Source organism: Oncorhynchus clarkii, chromosome 11 (assembly GCF_045791955.1).
Source record: "Oncorhynchus clarkii lewisi isolate Uvic-CL-2024 chromosome 11, UVic_Ocla_1.0, whole genome shotgun sequence".
NCBI lineage: Eukaryota > Metazoa > Chordata > Actinopteri > Salmoniformes > Salmonidae > Oncorhynchus > Oncorhynchus clarkii.
Genome location: NC_092157.1, coordinates 26436978 through 26457285, shown reverse-complemented (window position 1 = coordinate 26457285; position 20308 = coordinate 26436978). Strand labels below are relative to the sequence as shown.

General features: G+C 43.2%; 1 protein-coding gene across 1 annotated transcript in view; it reads right to left on the bottom strand.

Moving 5' to 3' along the window:
- Positions 1-20308, bottom strand: part of LOC139420413 (integrin beta-1-like) — a 45386-nt gene that overhangs the window by 22046 nt on the left and 3032 nt on the right. The gene's annotated exons all lie outside the window — the stretch shown is intronic.

The window sequence follows — 20308 nt, the reverse complement described above, 5'->3', positions numbered from 1 at the left end:
GCACCAGAGTGCGGCAGAGGCTGCCCTAGAGACTTTTATTGGACTCCGGTGTCTTATAATTTCATGATTGTGTCCCTTTAAAAGAGGTGTGTTTTCTGCAGTCCTTTGTAGAAACTTGAATTGTTTGCTGTGTGTGTTTGTTTACTGAGTGAGTTTGAGACTTGGCGTTTGTTGTTTTTTCAAGTGTACTGTGATAATGTGGCTACCGTATCTCAGTAAAATATGATGTTTATCCTTAACCACTGATTCCTTGTCTGGTCTCTTCTCTGCACCTGGGTCCAACCTTACTACGTCACAGCAAGTTTCTGCCACAACATGGACCCAGCAGAGATCCCCCAGATCTGGAAAGTGGTAGCTCACCAAGGAGCACTGTCAGGACGGCAGCAAGAACAGCTCTCCCATATCTCCGGGACACTTCGGGCACTTGCTGAGTCCCTCCAACCATGGCATGCCCCTATCCAAGGAGGAGCCAATGCCCAGTGTTACAGATGTTGCCTGGTGGTTACTCCAGGGAACCTGCACTGGGAACCCAGGACGCCAGACCCCGAGCGGTATAACGGCCACCCGGGAGGATACAAGGGGTTCCTCACACAGTGTTCTCTGGTGTTCGAGCCACAGTCCTCCTCGTTCCAAACCGATCGGGCCATGATCGCCTATATCATCTCTCTACTCTCGGGCAAGGCCCTGGCGTGGGCAACGGCAGCGTGGCAACAGCAGCCACCATCTTGCAGATCCATTAGGAGCCTTCACTGCCAAGCTGCGACGAGTCTTTAACCACCAAGTCGGCAGACAAGAAGCGGCCAGCCGACTGTTCAACATTCGCTAATTGGCCAGACCAGTGGCTGACTTCGCAATTGAGTTTCACACCCTCGCCAGCGAGACTGGGTGGAATACGGAGGCACTGGTGACCGCTTTCCACCAGGGTCTGTCTAACTCCATCAGAGATGAACTGGCCGCTCGGGAACTGGGAAAGAACCTTGAGTTCCTGATAACGCTGGTAATCAGGTTTGACAACCGCATCCGGGAATGGGTGAGACAGCGCCCTTTTGACACCACTCCAGCATTCTGGTTTCCTGAGCTCCCAAAGCCCACTGAGCCCAGCATAAAGGATCCCATGCAGCTGGGTCGCACAGGTCTGAGTCCACAGGAGCGTGCCAGTCAAATGAGTGAAGGCCGCTGTCTCTGCCATCTCCGTGCTACCTGCCCAGAGCTGACAGGAAACATCCGGGCTCGCCAGGACAGGGGAAGACCCTGACGAGCTGTGCAGTTACCTCCCAGCTACCCAGTCACCATCTGTTACTACCCGCAACCCTCCACTAGGACAACCATCAGCACGAGATTCAAGCCTTTGTGGACTCTGGGGCCGCAGATAATTTCATTGATCAAGACTTCGCCAGAGTTCCAGATTCCCTGTGTGAAGTGTCCCATCCCTCTGCAGATTCAAGCCCTTGATAGACACCCCATTGAGACTCTTAGTTTTCTGCTGATCACTGCTCCCGAGAACCCCATTATCCTACAGTGGTTCCTCCTTTAAAAGTTGCATCATACTGCGGCACACCCTGCTTGCTGCTGCAGCATTCTGTGGCACGTCATATAATTCTCAGCCATTTCTTCTGTTACTGCAAGTTATTGCTAGTTTGACCACCAGAGGGCATCTATGAGAAGCATTTGATAGTATTCCGTATTGGCATTACCAGAGAATTTAAAACCTTTTTTGCAATTACATAGAATATGGGATTGTTTTTAAAGAAATTTGCCATAATTAATTTGATTAATATTATAGTGTGTCCATTCAGAGAAATTGTCAGTTTGTAAATTCAGACCCTTTCGCTCTTGGAATGCAGTAGGGTTGATTTGAGCGTTCTGGTCTTACAACGGCAGTCACGCACCCAAGTTAACGTTGGCTAGCTACTTCCAGACACAATGAGACCACTCTGACCATTTTACTCGCCCTAGCAGAGCTGGTAAGGCAATTTTCGTGTTAACCAGAGAGTTGGTGACTGTAAAAGTGCTGCTGGGAACAATTTTAATTACGCTTTTTTCCCCCGACGTTTACTGACACCGACCATATTCAACGGGTGTTGAGCGCTAGTAAAGTAATTATTCTGCGCTCTGGTACACTCTGACGAGAGTGCTCTGAAATCCATGTAGATAGTAGGCTGGACATGTGAAATTTAACAACGTTCTTTTCTGATAAAAAAAAAGAGCGGCTTGCCGTGGTTCTTAAGTAGTGAAATAACAAGTCTTATTTTAGTGCATTTTTCACCCTACCAGCTACTATTAGTTCTATTGAGCACCGTGGCACCAACTCGCCTTCCGAATGTTCTATTCCCAGTTTATTGTTCAACGTCACAATGCCTGCTTCACTATTGTTGGCAATGAGACCTGCTCACAATGTTTCATAGTTAAAATGTAAACAACACAAATAATATTGGAATTCTGCGGTCTTCCCATTGTTTCCTATGAAGGTAAATATAGGCATGTCTGTCTATTTCGCCAAATATCTCGCAATGTGTATATTTAGATTTTTTTCCTTCAAATTAGGGTGTAACCGGGGTGAAATGGCTAGCTAGTTAGCGGGGTGTGCGCTAATAGTGTTTCAATCGGTGACGTCACTCGCTCTGAAACCCTGAGTAGTTGTTCCACTTGCTCTCGAAGGGTCCGCGGCTTTTGTGGAGTGATGGGTAACGATGCTTCGAGGGTGGCTGTTGTCTGTGCAGAGGGTCCCTGGTTCGAGCCCAGGTAGGGGGCAAGGAGAGGGGCGGAAGCAAAACTGTTACACGGGCACCATTTGAATCCGGAGAATCTCCTCTTTGTAATTATGTAAGTCTGGACAGCGAGCTCGTCGATCGGTAGACCAGAAATGGTCCAAAAATAATAATTATCCATACTTTTTCATTACGTGGACAGTTGACACCATCGAGGCGTGGATGTTTACTTTCTACACAAGTTGTTTGTTTCCAGTTTTGTCCGACGAACAGATTGTAGTCGTAAAATAAAAAGGGATACATTTTTATAATGGAATTCTAAGCATCATTCCAGTCCCAGAACGTTCGATTCCATCAATTTGCTTTGGGCTCGTAATAGTGTTCCAGTTTAGTCAACGTTCTTAAGCCGTTTTTCAGCCTTGGGTGAATTTGAACTCGTTCTATTGTCCAGCCTATAGATGGCCAGAGCGAATTTACAAAAACACCCGAATGTCCATTGAGAGAGCACAACGACTACCATTTAGCTAAGCTAAGAATGATGAGAATAATCAAGTCAATAAATGTTGAGTAGTTAGATAGCCTATAGTTAATATACTGGCAAGTTTGCTGTATAACTACTAACGTTAGGTAGCTAGCTAACATACCGGTTCTGAAAGCTTAATGATGATATGCTATGTGGTTCGTAAAGGACAGTGTAGCTAACAAATTGTCAGCCAACTTGTAAGGTAACTTATTTGAAAAGTCATTACTTTATTACATTGAGTAGCAAGCTACCCATTGGTCATAGGGCAAATCTGGTCTGTGATAGGAGGGGGGGGTTTTCACACCTAGCTCAGCTATTAGACTATTCTTTAGTAAAGGTTGAATAGTCTATTGTTCAGCTATTAGCCCTCATCATTCTGCTCCTGAGTGGCTCTCTTGTGGGTGTGCTGGCAGGATATGGCAGCATCTTCGGTTGTGTGTCAAGAATTCTGCATACAGTAGCACGTTTATATGAAGGTATGGTTATTCACAGGCAAATTATTATATGCTATGGAGGTACATTTGTTTCTTTTTGTCGAGTAAAACTTATTTTTTAATTAAAAATAATTGTTCTGAAAGCAACTTTTTTTTTTCCCGACAAAGGATGTCAAAGCGGGCACTCGAAAATGGTCGAAACTGTAAATATTGCCAGATGTTCACTGTCCGAGGAACAGGCCGTGGAAGCTTTATTGCTGGCAAAAGTATCCATAACCAGAGGTAATTAAAGTGTTCTGTGTTTTTCTCCATCTATGCCTGTCTTGTTGTACATGGAACCTGTCTTACATGCATTTAATTAATAGACCTTTAAGTTGTCAGCTGCTAATTTTCAGATTTACACCACATGAACACAGCCATTTTCACTGGACTCTGTTGCTGCCAAGTCATGATTTCCCTGAGGGTTAGCCTTGCAATAACCAAGTGCTGAGACACACAGCCCCCTATATTTAAATGTTTCAGGTACACTCCGATAGGTGTCTGCGTCACATACAGTATCTTCTATTGTTTATCCGCATGTGTTTGTTTTTCAGCATAAAGTACTCTGTAGCCACTTAGTGTGGACACCAGATGAGACCACACACAATAACAGCCTCTCGTCTTCACTTCATCCTTCTCCCTAAAATCCTTTAGGTTATATGAGCTGTTTTGGTGAACCCCTTCTGCATCTGAACAGGCTGGCAGAGGGCACATCATGATCATAGGTGAGATGTCACTTGGTCGGGTCAACAGGAAGTATTAAAGATGCTTTACATTGAAATAAGAATAAATTAAAATAAAAGGGGCTTAATCATGCTCTCTCTGTCACTCGTCTGCAGGTATGTTTTGATGAGAGAGAGGAAGCCAGTCCCGTCATCGCCACCTCACCTGCTCTTAAGATAACCTTCGGGCCAACAGGGGTCCCACGGTTGGTTAGGAGACACCACAATTTTGATGAACTGAAAGAATATTAGGGTAGCACTGTAATTCATGAATCATATGCTGTCTGCTGCTGTTCTTACCTCTTTCCCTTTCTGTCTTCTACACCTCTCCCCACCTTGTTGGTCTTCCTCATTTTATAATGCACACCATATGTGCATTGAAGTACAGATTGAACTTGTATTTATAATATTACAATTATCATAATAATGTATTTATAACACCTGGATAATGAACTTTTTCAATAAAGCGTTTCACATTCTCCACTGGTTGAAATGAAGTATCTCATTGTAATACAATCTATCCTGTGTCCTCAGATTCTAACAGATGGCGTTAGATATGCAGAGTTTTTCTGTATATTTGAATTACAAATCAATCATGTTTCTAGTCTATTGCATAGTTAATGTGTAATCATTGACGTCCCAGGAGCATGAGTATTAAACACTATATAATTGTAATGCAGGCACAGACAGCATCATTCAAATAATGGAGTTTGATGACTGAAAAAGAATGTCTGAGATTCATACCTGAATCGCACCTTTATTTGCCAAGGAAGAGTACATGATCAGTGAATATATTCAATGTACAGGCTACAATGTGGGAATCTCATGTGTGGTAATATCTACAGTACGTGTGTGTATATAGGAGTTGCATCCTTGACACAAAGTCATTATATTCTACTCTATCATAGGCTTCATTAATATCATTCAGATTTGACGTTGATACGACTATGATAGCTGAGGTTCATAGATTGGTACACATCCATAGGCATACAGTTTTATCTTCCACTACACAATAAGAAAGTAAATAGTTAGCTCTGTTACTTCAGCTGCATTGCAAGGAAAGCTTACACAATTGTAGATTCAATTTGCAGTAAATGCTTTAGCTAGTTAGATTGTTAACATCCACTGTTTCACAACTGTTTTTTTTAAACATTTATTTAACTAGGCAAGTCAGTTAAGAACAAATTCTTATTTTCAATGACAGCCTAGGAACAGTGGGTTAACTGCCTGTTCAGGGGCAGAACGACAGATTTGTACCTTGTCAGCACGGGGGCTTGAACTTGCAACCTTCCGGTTACTAGTCCAACACTCTGCCGCCCCAGGAGTGCCGGTTCTCAGGAGTCCCTAAAACAAACACGAATTACAAATTCATTCTCCTAACGCTAGCTGGCTGGCTTGCTAAATAGTGATTTTCATAAATGAACTCTGACCAAAAAACATGCATTAAGTTTGTCTCTACTTTAACTAACATATTCCTCAATTGTAATTTTTTTGATTAACTCATTATGACAACTTACATCTGGTTCCACCGTAATGTTTTGTTGTCCATCTTTATAGAACGCTACAAGGCAAGGGTGGCTCGTGTCAAAGTTCGTCATTGGAACCACTCTGATTGATCATGTAAAAACCTTGGGACCCAAATGCATAATGAGTGCTCTAACGCCCCATTGTGGTGGTCTGGAGTAATGAAGCCATGACGCTGGGTACTTCTAAGTCCCATGGTGCAAGCTCACAACTTTTAAAGGAGGAACCAATGTAGGGTAATCCTGGCTAGCGCTACTCATCTAAATTAACTGGGCATCCAGGGGTTAATCGGACACTGGAGTTCCTGAGGCAGAAATTCTGGTGGCCCAACATGATGGAGGATATGAGATCCTTTGTTGCGCCCTGTTCCATCTGTTCTTAAAGCAAATCTTCACGTCAGCGACCGGTCGGGTTGCTCCAACCATCCCCAGCCGGCCCTAGTCTCATCTGTCTGTAGACTTTATCACAGGGTTACCTCCATCTCAAGGGCTTACCACTATCCTGGTGGTCGTCGATCGGTTCTTCAAGGCAGTCCATTTCATCGCCTTACCCAAGTTGCCTTCAGCGAAGGAGACCCCTGATCTCATGATTATCCATGTCTTTCGACTACACGGACTTACCAGGACCCCCCGGTTCCTGAACAAGAGGCTGAAGCAGGGGTGCCATCAGATGAGGCGTTCATTCGATGATGTCGCCCACCTGGATCTGAGCGCGATCCTCCTTGCTCCGCTACTGTCGTTGGTTTCTCCTGACCGCACAAGATACTTTTTTTTACCCCTTGTTTCTCCCCAATTTCGTGGTAACCAATTGGTAGTGGTTACTGTCTTGTCTCATCGCTGCAACTCCCATACAGTCTCGGGAGAGGCGAAGGTTGAGAGCCATGCGTCCTCCGAAACACAACCCGACCTAGCCTCATTGCTTCTTGACACAATGCACATCCAAACCGGAAGCCAGCCCGCACCAATGTGTCGGAGTAAACACCGTGCACCTAGCGACCTGGTCAGCATGCACTGTGCCTGGCCCAACACAGGAGTCGCTAGTGCGCGATTAGAAAAGGATATCCCTGCCAGCCAAACACTCCCTAACCCGGACGACGCTGGGCCAATTGTGCGCCGCCCCATGGGCCTCCCGGTCGCGGCCGGCTGCGACAGAGCCTCGGCTCGAACCCAGAATCTCTGGCGGCACAGCTAGCACTGCGATGCAGTGCCTTAGACCACTGCGCCATCTGGGAGGCACCCTAGAGACTTTTAATGGACTCAGGTGTCTCTTATTATTTCATAATTGTGTCCTTGTTAGAAGAGGTGTGTTTTTCCTTTGCAGAAGCTTGAATTGCTTACCGTGTGCGTTCGATTCCTGAGTGAGTTTGAGACTTAGTGTTGGTTGTTTTTTCAAGTGTACTGTGATCCTGCGGCTACCGTATCTCAGTAAAGTACTATGTTTATCCTTAACCACTGATTCCTCGTCTGGCCTCTTCTCTGCACCTGGGTCCAACCTTACCACGTCACAGATATAGCCTTTGGGCCCAGAGTTCTTCCTGGTCAGATGGTCACATGGTCTGGACGCCTACATATTATAGATCTAATTAGTAACTGTATTAACTCATGACATGGGTCATTACTCTCCTTATGGTCCCACGTAAGCTGTGGTTCTCTAATGGTCCGTTTAGCCAGGGAAGTCAGAGTGTATTTAGTCTCCCTGTCGTTAAGGAGGGTTGAGCTGGGGACTGAGTGTAAAATGGAGAATGATTAATTGACCTGAGTAGTCAAAGGGGGTGGGGGTGGGGGTGTGTGCCGAATAGGGATCGATATACATTGCAGGAAGACTTTTGACCCTATGGAGCCGAGCTCAGCTATTTACAGGAGGGAGGGAGGGATAGATGGCGGGAAGGAGGGCGATGGAGAGGGAGGGGAGACTGCAGGCTAGTGAAGGAAGAAGAATGCCATGTGAGAGGAGGATGTTTTATTGAATTAGCTCCTGACTGTTATCCTGTGACACACTGAGAATAGCAGACCTCTGCCTCCCTGCCATCAGATAGTTTATTACCTCCCATTATAACCAGGCCTTTTACAGATAGCCTGGAAAGAAATCAGCCTCAATGTTTCAACTCTATTTAATGGTACAGCTTTAACAGAAGCTGTTATCTCAGGGTAGTAAGTTGGTGGTTTGAAGATATCCCTCTAATGGCTGTGCTTTGGCAAAGTGGGTGGGGTTATGGCCTGCCTGGTTGGCCCTGTCTGAGGCCATCGTAGGACGGGGTCACAGTGTCTCCCAACTCCTCATGTCTCAGCCTCCAGTATTTATGCTGCAATAGTTTGTGTCAGGGGGCTAGGGTCAGTCTGTTATATCTGGAGTATTTCTCCTGTCTTGTCCTTTATGAATTTAAGTATGCTCCCTTTAATTCTCTCCCTCTCCCCTCCCGGAGGACCTGAGCCCTGGGACCATGCCTCAGGACAACCAGGCCTGATGACTCCTTGCTGTCCCCAGTCCACCTGGTCGTGCTGCTGATCTAGTTTCAACTGTTATGCCTGCGGCTTTGGAACCCCGGTTCACCGGACGTGCTACCTTGTCCCGGGCCTGCTGTTTTTGACTCTCTCTCTACCGCACCTGCTGTCTCTAACTCTGAATGCTCGGCAATGATAATCCAACTGACATTTACTCCTGAGGTGCTGACCTGTTGCACCCTCTACAACCACTGCTAATCATCATTGAACGTTTGAACATTTTGGCCATGTACTGTTATAATCTCAACCCGGCACGGCCACCTCTCAGAGCCTGGTTCCTCTCTAGGTTTCTGCCTTTCTAGGGAGTTTTTCCTAGCCACCGTGCTTCTACATCTGCATTGCTTGCTGTTTGGGGTTTTAGGCTGGGTTTCTGTATAGCACTTTGTGACATTGGGCTTTATAAATACATTTGATTGATTGATTGATTGAAATGGGTGAAGGGGCAATGCTATTATGCTGATGGAGAAGAGATAAGCACAGCATCCATGACACAGTCCCTTAAGGTGGAGAAGGGGGTTGAGAGTGCACCAATGTGGAGAATTTACTAGAAACTTCCTTTCTCGGTACAACAGACCAACCCTAGCGGGTTTAGTAGGGATGCATCCTATTCCTTTGGGATGCAGACTTCAGCTGGTAGCCTACAGGACAATCCTCTGCATTGTCTCTCTACTGAGGCCATCCATCCAACACAGAACTGTTAATCACCAGCATGCTGTCCTAACATCAATGCACATGGTTAACATTAAGGATAGAAGGGCTAGTGATGAGGAAGCTCAAGAGGAATTCTCCCCCATTTTACAGTGGTGGGAAGATGTCAAATGACCAAAATATATACCCCTGGCCTGTCAATGACAGCTAACACTACACAGTTACTGCCCTGAGGGTGCTGTGCACGTCTGAATGTTGTCGCTTGTATGAGTATGTTTTGTAAAACAATATATGTAAGAAAAAGAGTGCTGGTGCATTCTCAGCACAGTACATGTTGAGAAAAAAGTTCTGTCAGTCAGTACTGTATGGTGTTGAGTGAAGCATTCCTTGTTACCTAGTGTGTGTGTGTGTCCCATCATGTTCTATATAGAGCCTAGCAGGACAGACAGCCAGTCTTCAACTCCCAGATTAGATCAGATGGACTAGGGCCTCTGACTGACTGACGGACTGACTATAATTCAGTTATTGATGAGTTGTTTTTTTGCTTTAGCTAAAAGCTCCTGCAAAGTAGTTGTGTGAAATTCAACAACGATTTGTACAAACGGCCCTGCAAACCCTTTGTCCCAGATGGAATAAACATCTGTGATCTCTGGACAGAACCAAAACCACAGCCTCTGTTGGCCCAGCACAGAGTTCCAGGGAACCATTATGTGTGAAACTATGCCTGTAAAATGCCAGCGAGGGGTCAAGTTAGAAAAACTAAAGGGCTGCTTCTATTCTATGAAGCTTAGCAGCTGGTGACAGGAATGTTCTTCAAGTCCTCCAATGTCAGAGGGAAAGAGACTAGTGGACAGAACGATATGTAGACCAACACACTGGTACTGTCCAACCCCTTATTGAATATGAGAACCGTACACATAACTTAAGAATTAGTATCTTCTGGCCAGATCTTTCACTGGGCAGATATGCAGCACAGGGGCCAATGGGCTGGAGGGAGGGACTGAGACTGATATGGTAACTTGACTAAACAACCACATTTCTCAAGTATTAACCCTTTTGGAGGGCAACATAAATCTGAGATCTTCAGTAAACCTAAACTATGTCCAAAATTAGACATAGATCACTGGTCTGTAGACAGCACAGTGCAGATTCCTTAAAACCATCCAGGTGATAGGATATACTGTCAAACACACACACCCTGAACCCCCCCACCCACACACCCTGAACCCCACACACCCTGAAGGAGGACCCATGCCAAATCTTTTCAGTCTCCTGAGGGGGAATAGGCTTTGTCGTGCCCTCACAACTGTTTGTGTGTTATGTGGTATGTATGTACAGTCACTGTGGGAATGACGTCATCGATGCACTTATTGATGAAGCCAGTGACGGATGTGGTGCACTTCTCAATGCCATCGGAAGAACCCTGGAACATATTCCAGTCTGTGCTAGCAAAACAGTCCTGTACCTTAGCATCTGCTTCATCTGACCAAGTCACTGGTGCTTCCTGCTTTAGTTTTTGCTTGTAATGATTTGACAAATGGAGTGCGAGGGAGAGCTTTATACGTGTCTCTGTGTGTGGAGTAATGGTAGTCCAGATTTTTTTCCCCCTCTGGTTGCACATGTGACATGCTGGCAGAAATTAGGTCAAACGGATTTGAGTTTCCCTGCATTAATGTCCCCGGCCACTAGGAGTGCCACCTCTGGATGAGCGTTTTCCTGTTTGCTTATGTAAATAGTGTGGTCTACAGCTTATCATGAGATACTCTACTTCAGGCGAGCAAAACCTCAAGACTTACTTAGATTTTGTGCACCAGCTGTTGTTTATAAATATACATAGACCGTCACCCCTCGTCTTACCAGAGGCCGCTGTTCTATCCTGTCAAAAAAGTTTAAACCCGCCTGCTGTATGCTATTCATGTCGTTGTTCAGCCACGACCTGGTGAAACGTAACATATTACAGTTTTTAATGTCCCATTGGTAGGATATATGTCTATTTTATTATTGATTGATTGTACGTTGGCTGGTAGGACCGATGGTAAAGGTAGATGACCCTCTCGGCGTCGGGTCCTTACAAGGCACCGGGCCTTCGTCCTCGATACCTCCGTCTCTTTCTTCTGCAAATGACGCCTTGTCCGACTCGTTGAAGAAATAGTATTCCTCCAGTACGGGGTGAGTAATCAAGAGTAAGCTCTTTTCGGTCATAAAACACAGTGGCAGAAACATTATGTTCAAAGTTACAAATAATGCAACAAAAAAAAACATATACAATAGCAAAATTGGTTATGGGATCGTAAAACGGCAGCCATCTCCTTCTGCACCATTAACAGCTCAGGAACAGCGATGTTCCTGAGCGGAGTAGAGCTGCCATATTTGGACAGGCACCAGCTTTCATGCCCCCTCCCTTCTACCACAACCTCCCTCCCCACCCCCTACCCTACCAGTGATGAGAGAGAGAAAAAATCGTTACAGTTACATATCGGAATATTATTTTTGACGATATATCGTATTGTTTTGCCAACATCACAATATTGTTTTTGAGCTAGTTGGCTTTACATGCACCAAAACTCCAATTTGTTATCAGCACTTTTATTTCCAAGACTGATCAAAACTCGTTTTGCTCGTCATGCTCTCTCGTGTCTCTCTGCAGCAGACATATTGTGAGCAATATGTTACATTGAGGAGCAATAAAATCACAGAATTGAATACATACATATCATATTGCCTCCGTACTCAACTGGCGGACCACGGAACGGATCCAGAACGGGGTCAATACGAACCAGAAAAATTCAAAATATCATATAAACACACAAGACATGAAAGAATGCATAGAAATGCAGGAAAATTGCTCTGAAACGGCAACATTTAATCTCTTTCAACAAGAGGGGTGTGAACAGTTTGGGGGAGCATGGGTTGTGAGGTGGGGGTTTATTACCACGCCAATAAATGACATTATCCATCCGGACCTTTGCCACCTAGAAAAATTGTGTGACCGGACCTTCTCAAATAGTTCTAGAGTACCTCTGTCATATCGTGATAATCTTGTATCGTGAGGTCCCTGTCAATGATAACCACCCATTTCCTTCTAAAAATACACAGCCCACTCTGACCACTCTCCCTGTTATTTTTATTGAGCTGCCCTCTTGGCCCGATCGCCATTATAAAGAGGTCTTCTGACCTCAATAGGACTTCCTGAATACATAAAGGTTAAATAAATAAAAATGCAGACCAACTGTGTATAAAGTCAGATGGGTTAAACACAATCTCTTCCTGTCTAGTGTAGATTGTTAAAACGGCTGAGCATCAGATTCAGATTGAGTTGCACTCGCAGGTCTTAGTCACAACTGAGTGAATGGCTTTATTTGTTTAGGGGCTTCCTTCCTTTAGAAATATCTACATGTCAGCAAATACTTCCTAGTAGCAGCAGCAACAGTAACATTACAATCACAAACGCTAAGCTAGCTGCTTTTCTGGGTAAAACAGAGAGAGAACTTGGCAGTACTCCACTATGACAGTGCTCCAGAGAGAGAGAGAGAGAGAGAGAGAGCGAGATTACGTCCCAAATGGCACCCTATTCCCTATATAGTGCACTACTTTTGACCAGAGCACTGGTCAAAAGTAGTACACTATATAGGGAATAGAGGGCAATTTGGGAAGCGTATAGAGACTCAGGTTGTGCTTTCCTCATTCTCCTGTTGTGACAATAGAGAATGGAAAAGGAAAAACACTCTGGTTTACTACAGTCGAAGACCCCTGACAAACAGGAAATACATCTCAACTGAAATGATGCTGAAATATAAATCAGTTGCAAGATAAATAATCTCTCTCCCTCCCCTTTCTTTCTCTATGTATGAATCACTCTCTCAATTCATGAATCACTCTCTCAATTCAATTTCAATTCAATTCCAATTCAATTTAAGGGCATTATTGGCATGGGAAACATGTTTACATTGTCAAAGCAAGGGAAATAGATAATAGACAATACATTGTTTACTGTAAATATCACACTTACAAAAGTTCCAAAAGAATAAAAAATATAATAATTTAAAAATGTCAAATGTCATTATGTATATGTACAGTGTTGTAATGATGTACAAAAGGGAAAATAAATAAATATAGGTTAGGCCCTTTTCTTGTGGCAACAGGTCACAAATCTTGCTGCTGTGATGGCACACTGTGGTATTTCACCCAGTAGATATGGGAGTTTATCAAAATTGGGTTTGTTTTCTAATTCTTTGTGGATCTGTATAATCTGAGGGAAATATGTGTCTCTAATATGGTCATACATTTGGCAGGAGGTGAGGAAGTGCAGCTCAATTTCCACCTCATTTTGTGGGCCGTGTGCACATAGCCTGTCTTCTCTTGAGAGTCAAGTCTGCCTATGGCGGCCTTTCTTAATAGCAAGGATATGCTCACTGAGTCTGTACATAGTCAAAGCTTTCCTTAAGCCCCCCCCCCCCCCCCCTACTCATGAGTCAGGTTTAAAGCACAACCATGATATCATATATCATATATTCTCAAATATGGGGTGAGTGTGAAACATGGCTGTCACTGTGTTGAAAACTAACTATTTCTGACTCATCCACATGGTTAACACTCAGATAATAATCAACAGTCTCACAGACTAGGCCTATGAGCATTATTCAGGCAAGGGGGAAGAGAGAGAAATTTATTATGAATCTTAGCTAACGGCCACCAATCACTTCCATACAAAATATTTCCTGTTGCACACAACCCCAGATTCACCCGATGAACAGCTGGGCTATGATATTAATGAGTTCAGCTGCACTGAGAGATAAAATAGGGGAGATGAATACTATAAGCCTAGGGGCTTGCTCTCTGAGCTGGAGTTCAGATATGCAGCAGCAGCGGTAGTCAGACCTGGGTTCAAATACTACTTGAAATTAATTAAATACTATTCTATTGGTTAATTAAGCCAGGCAAGCTCAGTCAAGCATGTTAAAAATGATTTCAAATAGTATTTGAACCCAGGTCTGGCAGGAGTACAGTGAGTCGTATCCCTAAGCGTTGGTTTGCTGAGTTGGCCCTTCCTTTGTTGGAACACAGGAAGCACATCTCAATCACACAGGAAGCCAGCCGGCGTGCTGCCTGGAAACGGGCCAAATCCCCCTTTAAGGCCGGCGCATAACGTGGAGATACAACTGCAGGGAGGCCAGCCTCTGTGGACGCTGGAGAGGAGAGTAGCAATCCAGGGAAGCTAGTACACACACACGCACACTCACACGAAGCTTTAGGGTGGAGAGGAGAAAGCCTCAGTAGTGGCTGAGTAGCAGACACAGCCAACAGCCTCTGTGGAAGCTGCATGGAGACTGCAGGGGAGATGACTCCTATGGTAATCAACACCATAAGAGTTAACAGCTATGTTTTAGGGTTATAGGAGAGAGAGCCTCCGGAGGAAGGGAGGCCAGGGCAGCCAGTAACGCCACATGATTGTCTATGTGGATTGACTGTGTCTGACCTGCTCCTTTAAATCTAACCATCCCAAATCATTTAAGGTCTGGGAAAACACGGCAATACCGCAACAAGCATATTCAGAGATACCACAACCAAACATTGCATATCCTTAGCTAGTAGATAATAACTTGGATTGCTAGTAGATAATAACTTGGATAGCTAGTAGAAACATCACAGCGAAAAAGACGACCATTATAACAAGTAAATATTTACAGTGAGAAGTGATTGATCATGCTCTCAGAGCCTTGGTGTTGGAGTAGGATCAAAACAGACGCTCAGAGCTTTAACGAGGTCCCTCAGCCTGCTGTAGGAAAGTCTGCTAACTGCCCACTACCGTGCTCCCAGTTGAGCTACGGACTCATTTACTAAAGCTGTCTAATACCAGTAATAACAGAAGTTCTGTGTTACGTGAGCCTTTGAGGGCAAAGATACCTTCACTAAGTGCATTGTCAAGCTGTTTTGTACAAGTGTTAGGCCTACAGAACGCAGCCCATGTGAAAACTCAACTCACTCTATTAGGTCTAGGTTGAGGACTTACTGCTTGGCTTTCTCCTGACAGCCAAGTAGTGTTCTAATCAGACTTGTAATACTACAGTCATTAGCTTTATAGGGTCAGCTGTGGACACCTTTAGGTCGGTTAACGCTGTAAAATTGGCATTAGGTTGCAGGCTCAACACTTGAACAAGAGGGCCTCCATTTCAGCAGGGTGAAATCTCTGCAGGCAGCAAACAGTAAGCAGTCATTACTACACTACTTTCTCCAGGGATCGTTGGGGAAATAAATTCATTTCCATGTAAAAGGAGCATGTCAAATGTAAAAGGAGCATGTAAAAGGACCCTGTCAAATGTAAAAGGAGCATGTAAAAGGAGCATGTCAAATGTAAAAGGAGCATGTAAAAGGATCTTGTCAAATGTAAAAGGAGCATGTAAAAGGACCCTGTAAAATTTAAAAGGAGCATGTAAAAGGAGCATGTCAAATGTAAAAGGAGCATGTAAAAGGAGCATGTCAAATGTAAAAGGAGCATGTAAAAGGAGCATGTCAAATGTAAAAGGAGCATGTAAAAGGAGCATGTCAAATGTAAAAGGAGCATGTAAAAGGAGCATGTCAAATGTAAAAGGAGCATGTAAAAGGAGCATGTCAAATGTAAAAGGAGCATGTAAAAGGACCCTGTCAAATGTAAAAGCAGCATGTAAAAGGAGCATGTCAAATGTAAAAGGAGCATGTAAAAGGAGCATGTCAAATGTAAAAGGAGCATGTAAAAGGAGCATGTCAAATGTAAAAGGAGCATGTAAAAGGAGCATGTCAAATGTAAAAGGAGCATGTAAAAGGAGCATGTCAAATGTAAAAGGAGCATGTAAAAGGAGCATGTCAAATGTAAAAGGAGCATGTAAAAGGAGCATGTCAAATGTAAAAGGAGCATGTAAAAGGAGCATGTCAAATGTAAAAGGAGCATGTAAAAGGAGCATGTCAAATGTAAAAGGAGCATGTAAAAGGAGCATGTCAAATGTAAAAGGAGCATGTAAAAGGAGCATGTCAAATGTAAAAGGAGCATGTAAAAGGAGCATGTCAATTGTAAAAGGAGCATGTAAAAGGATCTTGTCAAATGTAAAAGGAGCTTGTAAAAGGAGCATGTCAAATGTAAAAGGAGCATGTAAAAGGAGCATGTAAAAGGAGCATGTCAAATGTAAAAGGAGCATGTAAAAGGAGCATGTAAAAGGAGCATGTCAAATGTAAAAGGAGCATGTAAAAGGAGCATGTCAAATGTAAAAGGAGCATGTAAAAGGAGCATGTCAAATGTAAAAGGAGCATGTAAAAGGAGCATGTCAAATGTAAAAGGAGCATGTAAAAGGAGCATGTCAAATGTAAAAGGAGCATGTAAAAGGAGCATGTCAATTGTAAAAGGAGCATGTAAAAGGATCTTGTCAAATGTAAAAGGAGCTTGTAAAAGGAGCATGTCAAATGTAAAAGGAGCATGTAAAAGGAGCATGTCAAATGTAAAAGGAGCATGTAAAAGGAGCATGTAAAAGGAGCATGTCAAATGTAAAAGGAGCATGTAAAAGGAGCATGTAAAAGGAGCATGTAAAAGGAGCATGTCAAATGTAAAAGGAGCATGTAAAAGGAGCATGTAAAAGGAGCATGTCAAATGTAAAAGGAGCATGTAAAAGGAGCATGTCAAATGTAAAAGGAGCATGTAAAAGGAGCATGTCAAATGTAAAAGGAGCATGTAAAAGGAGCATGTAAAATGTAAAAGGAGCATGTCAAATGTAAAAGGAGCATGTCAAATGTAAAAGGAGCATGTCAAATGTAAAAGGAGCATGTCAAATGTAAAAGGAGCATGTAAAAGGAGCATGTCAAATGTAAAAGGAGCATGTCAAATTGGGTGTCAAATGAAGCGAAGAGTCTATATTTTTTTGAGAAGTGAAGGCATATATAAATTGTTGAACCATTTTACATCGCAAAAATTTGGAATAAGCAAAGACTTTGATTCCTGGTTAAACAGATGGAAAAAGGGGTCTTAGAAAACATCTACCAGAAACATCAACACATATATATTTTATTTTACCTTTATTTAACCAGGTAGGCAAGTTGAGAACAAGTTCTCATTTACAACTGTGACCTGGCCAAGATAAAGCAAAGCAGTTCGACACATACAACAACACAGAGTTACACATGGAGTAAAACAAACATACAGTCAATAATACAGTAGAAAAATAAGTCTCTATACAATGTGAGCAAGTGAGGTGAGATAAGGGAGGTAAAGGCAAAAAAAAAAGTAAATACAGTATAGCAAGTAAAACACTGGAATGGTTGATTTGCAGTGGAAGAATGTGCAAAGTAGAGATAGAAATAATGGGGTGCAAAGGAGCAAAATAAATAAATAAATACATTAGGGAAAGAGGAGGGTCCCTGGTTCGAACCCAGATTGGGGCGAGGAGAGGGACGGGAAGCTATACTGTTATATTTAGTTCTGGATCATTATTTCTGCATTCTGTATGTTTAACAAACATTGCCTTGTGCCTTGAAATTCCATTACCAAAAACCAACAAAGTATCTTTCAGATATTTTCTATTTTCATGAGGGAGGATAATGAAAGTTCACATAGTAACCTATCAAATAGTTATCAAATGGTGTTTTTACTGATATCAATTTTCATTATGAATTGATAAGTGATTCAAACTCGAAATGTGGTAACAAAGTGTCTACAATTGAATAGGCTACAATAGGAAATCATAGTAGTTACAAACCACAGTTGGGTTCACAATAACTTTTAACAAGGCACACATGTTAATTGAAATGCATTCCAGGTGACTAGCTTATGAAGCTGGTTAAGAAAATCCCAAGAGTGTGCAAAGCTGTCACCAAAGGGTGGCTACTTTGAAGAATCTCAAATATAAAGTATATTTCAATTTGCTTAACACTTTTTGGGTTACTCCATGATTCCATATGTGTTATTTCATAGTTTTGATGTCTTCACTATTATTCTACAATGTAGAACATAGTAAAAATAAAGAAAAACCCTTGAATGAGTAGGTGTGTCCAAACTTTTGACCGGTAGTGTTCGTTACTTTCTTTTGCCGGCTGTCTTCACAGTTGCTAATAAAAACGATCTTCATTGTCAGCCTCCTCAGATCATCCCTATCTACTATTTACCAACAATATAAGGAGTTTGTCCCGTTTTCAACACCAACCTCTTGTAGCATTGCAGAGGTCACCTAAACTAAGGCTGCATCCCAAATGGCACTCCTATCGGGCTCCGGTCAAAAGCAGTGCACTACATAGGGAATAGGGCACAATTTGAAAAGCCTAAACCACCCCATTCCTGTATGTGGTTTTGATGTTGTTTTTAGACCTGGATGTGGAGTGGCCATGAAATCACAAAGTGCCTCTGAGTCTGAGGGTCGAGGGGAGTGGGAGGGCAAACCTCCATATAAACTACTGAGCAGGTTTAACCAAAACCCAAAGCAATTTCAACTTAAAGAACGACAATTCCATCCTCGACAACAGAGACTTTTGAAAGACTGAAACTGAATCTGATATAGGCTTGACCATAGAGATCCTATAATTCAAGACTATATGTAATCCTATGTGCTAAACACAGTAATCAACGACTATAATGTTTACATAGCGTTATCTCATTCATATACAGTACCAGTCAAACGTTTGGACACACCCACTCACTGTAGAATAATAGTGAAGACATCAACACTATGAAATAGTGAAACTGGCTCTCATGAGGACCGCCACAGGTTTTGATGTCTTCACTATTATTCTACAATGTAGAAAATAGTACAAATAAAGAAAAACCTGGAATGAGTAGGTGTGTCCAAACTTTTGACTGGTACTGTACTTTGCAATAGAGCACATTTGATTCCTAACATCAGCACAAGATGATTTCATAATTAGACTGGAATAATCTTGTGATAATCAGGATGAGGTCTAAATATGAGCTCTTATTTTTCCACTCTCACACGGTTGAGGAAAGTCCTTAGGGAATTCCATGATGTGCTAGTTAGAGCAGACAGTGATTTACGGACAAACAAAACCTGATAACCACACTGTGATCATCTGTGGCCTCTCTTTGTTACGGGCTCATACTACTCGTTGTTGTGGGTCAGGGTAACATAATGGTTGTAACAGGCAGTCATTGTACTACTTGTTTTCTACACAAATCGCCCCGTTCAGTACAAACAATGTGTTTGAGTAACAGCCGATTCATCACTTCCACCACAGAGGGACAGGAGAACACATATGGTCTGTGTCAGACGTACCCCAGAACGGCAGGGTGGGGTCTCCTGTCAATCAGATGAGAAGCCAGCTCTTCAACCGCTGTTATCTGGCGTTGGAGGTCACATCCATTCAGCTGGTAACTCCCCAACATAGCGTATCCGACCTACCGTCTCCTACCTCCTCACACACACACACACACACACACACACACCTCCTCTTCTCCCTCAATTAGCCCTACCTCCCTTCTCCTCATCCCTCCTTCCCCTCTCCATCCATCCCTCCCACAGCTCTATCCCCTTAATTAAACTCTAGCAACACCGAGAAGTCAGCTCGACTCGGACGCCCGTATTTACAAGGTTATTGAAAACGCACACACATTATATCTTCCCTGAGAATAAATGGATTACTTATTCTGGGGGACGACTTCTGCTGTGTACATCTCTATTCTCCCTGGATATTGACATTATAAAGAGCTATTGATGTCTGCAAGCCAGACGCTACAGTGTTTGTGAGCAGACAGGATTGGTGGGAGATCGAATAAAATGACATTGACTTTATCAGGTGGGAGAGAGAGAGAGAAGGAGAGAAAGAGAGAGGCTGAGTTGTTCTTTGGGACACTCCTAGCCCTGATGTTATCTTTAGGTCATGACCCCCCCGGAGCTGGAGGTTGAATGTTTGATGGGGTATGGGACTATAAAAAGTTTGGGAACTACTGGTGTAGAGAATCATTGTACCATCTAAACCGCTGTGAAATATATTTCCCATAACCAAAAATATTGTGTTTTCAGCTACTACTGTGAGTAAGTGACATGGAGAAGGGAGGGAGAGACAGCAAACAACCAGGCCGACTCACACTATAGTAGAATAATAGCTGCCATAGCTGGGTTATTCATCATCCAATATGATTACGTAGTACCTGTCCTGACTGTATCAAACTGAGAGAAGCTAGTTAAGCTAGCTAGCTAGGCTAATTGAGGCCTCATGTGCTTTCTCGTGCTACACATTTACA